General features: G+C 39.8%; 1 long non-coding RNA gene across 1 annotated transcript; it reads right to left on the bottom strand.

Annotated features, from left to right (window-relative positions):
- Positions 1 to 1,367: 1,367 nt before the first annotated feature.
- Positions 1,368 to 2,277, bottom strand: LOC107888180 (uncharacterized). Its single transcript, XR_001681311.2, has 3 exons — positions 2,198 to 2,277; positions 1,513 to 1,587; positions 1,368 to 1,407 (listed from the first exon to the last, which is right to left on the bottom strand). It is a non-coding gene; the product is annotated as an uncharacterized lncRNA (long non-coding RNA).
- Positions 2,278 to 2,520: the final 243 nt, after the last annotated feature.

Here is a 2,520-nt window from a genome sequence, read left to right as displayed (position 1 = left end):
CCGATAAGCCCTTTACTTGTTTTTGCTTAAAATCGAGTAGTACAGTTGTCTAACGTAATTTAAAACTTCATATTCTATCATAAAACATCAAAATACACAAATTTCACCTATGGGTATTTTTCCAAATATAAACCCTAGGTTAAATTATTGCTAACATAAGCTTTATCGAGTTACCGGGATCTCAAAATCGTAAAAATCATTAAAAACGGGGCTTGGAATCACTTACTATGGAGCTTGGAAGCTTGAAACAAACCCTAGCTATGGAGAACCCTTGAATTTCGGCCTAATTAAGAAGATGGACAAAAATTGGCTTTTAATTTTGTTTTAATTCATTTAATAACTAAATGACCAAAATACCCTTACTACTAAACTTTCCAAAATTCCTTCCATGTCCTAATTTTGTCCATGAACTGAAAATTGGTCAAATTGCTATTTAAGACCTCCTCATTAATATTCCAAAAAAATTTCATACTAAAAACTTATTCGATTTAGTTCCTACTTTCAATTAAGCACTTTAGGCATAGAATTTCATCACGAAATTTTCACACAATCATGCAATCAATCATAAACCTAAAATAATTATAAAATAATTATTTCTATCTCAGATTTATGGTCACGAAACCACTATTCCGATTAGGCCCTAATTCGGGATATTACACAATAGGCCCAATTCAGTAACATAAGTAACCATAGTAGTAATGAATGCAAGCCCAACTGGGGAGACTACTCAACCACCAACGCTACACTGCCCTGTACCAGCCCTACACTCCATGTGGGGAATATCTCAACCACCCAGCCCTACACTCCACGTGGGGAATATCTCAACCCACCCAGCCCTACACTCCACAGTTGCAGCAACGCTGCTCAAATATCAGTAAGTTGAGGCAAAGCCTCCAGTACGTGGATGAACCACTTTCAATACTTCCTCCATCAATTACCCCAAGCCCATGCAACAGATATTAATAAAGCATATCATATACAATACAGTATTAATCAATCATGCAGTTAGCCAATTTAAACCCTAGGGTATTTCGGTAATTATGCTCTTTAGGGGTAATTTCGTAACTTACGCAACTACACATGCTACATCAGTAATTTTAGCAGTTTTATGCAATTTGGTTCCACCATCTAACTAAAAGCTAATTTGCCCATCTTTACCATATTGGTCCGTAAGCCATGGCCCAATTTTGGCCATCGAGCCCTCTTTTCCAAGTACGTTAAGACGTCACACAAATTACTTACACCTTGCGTGCTAGATTAACAATTACTCTATGTCTTGAGAGCATTCGCTACTTACAAGCTATGAATGCCGAATTTCGGCATTTCGCTTTTGCCGAATTGAACTAAGAAGGGTGTTCGGTACACACCTGTTTCGCGACGACTGCTACTGAGATCCCTTACGATGTCCTACAATTATTCATCACCATTTTTAGCATACAAGTTATGCTTAACAAACTCAAATCCACCCTACCTTATTCGGCCAAAGAACCCTTATTGAGCATAAGTGCTTACCTTCACAGGGTCCAATAATACGATTCAAGCTTATCCAAGTCGATACTCCAAGCCTCGCTGCTCCTTCAAAGTTGTCTATATCACACAGTCCAAGTCAGTCACTTGCCCAAGGGCAAATAGTCATTTAACACCCTAGGGGCAAAATGGTAATTCTACCTTACAGGGGTATTTCGGTAATTTTACCCTACAGGGTATTTTAGTAATTTTGCAAACCATGGGTATTTTGGTATTTTACAAACCAGGGGTATTTTGGTAATTTTGCAAACTAGGGATATTTTGGGTAATTTTGCAAACTAGGGGTATTTGGTAATTTTGTAAATCGAGGGTAAAATAGTAATTCTATAACTGAGGGTAAAATGGTAATTCTGTAAATCGGGAGTACTTTGGTAATTTTACAAGTCGAGGGCATTTCAGTAATTGGTAAACTAAAGTATTCTAAACATGGATAACAATACGAATGGGCCTAAAACCTATTCCCGGCCCAAATGGGCCCACACGCTCGTGTGGCCCTTCTAACCCAAACCTAGCCACAGATATTCGATTCACCTAGCCTAGTCCAATATTTACTACACAATCAAACAACTTATCCAATTGGGCCCGTAGGCCCATTGGGCCCACATGGCCCCTTTCGGCCCATCGCGGCCCGTAGTAGCCATCCAACACAAGAGTAGTGATAAATACACACCTGATAGGAGACTGGAGTTAATCCGCGCTTCGAGCACTTCTAGCCGATCCCAACCCAAACGAGCACGCCATAACGCGAAAGGGATCAGCCAAGAAAGGTACCTTTGCTCTCCTCATAGTTCTCTCTATTTAAAGCCAGCTTCGCATCCACTCCTATGTTAGCTTACCGATGTGGGATCCCTCCATCATCAGAGTTTAAATTCAACACCAACTCTTGCTATCCCAACATAGCAAAATAATCAACCTTTGCATGCCAAGGGATTCGAACCAAAGTCCTCCTATATGCCAACTCACGCCATCACCACTAGGCCACCAACTCATTTG

This window comes from Gossypium hirsutum, chromosome A03, assembly GCF_007990345.1.
Source record: "Gossypium hirsutum isolate 1008001.06 chromosome A03, Gossypium_hirsutum_v2.1, whole genome shotgun sequence".
Taxonomy (NCBI): domain Eukaryota; kingdom Viridiplantae; phylum Streptophyta; class Magnoliopsida; order Malvales; family Malvaceae; genus Gossypium; species Gossypium hirsutum.
Note: the sequence above shows the minus strand (reverse complement) of the source record. Positions and strands in the feature narration are given on the sequence as shown.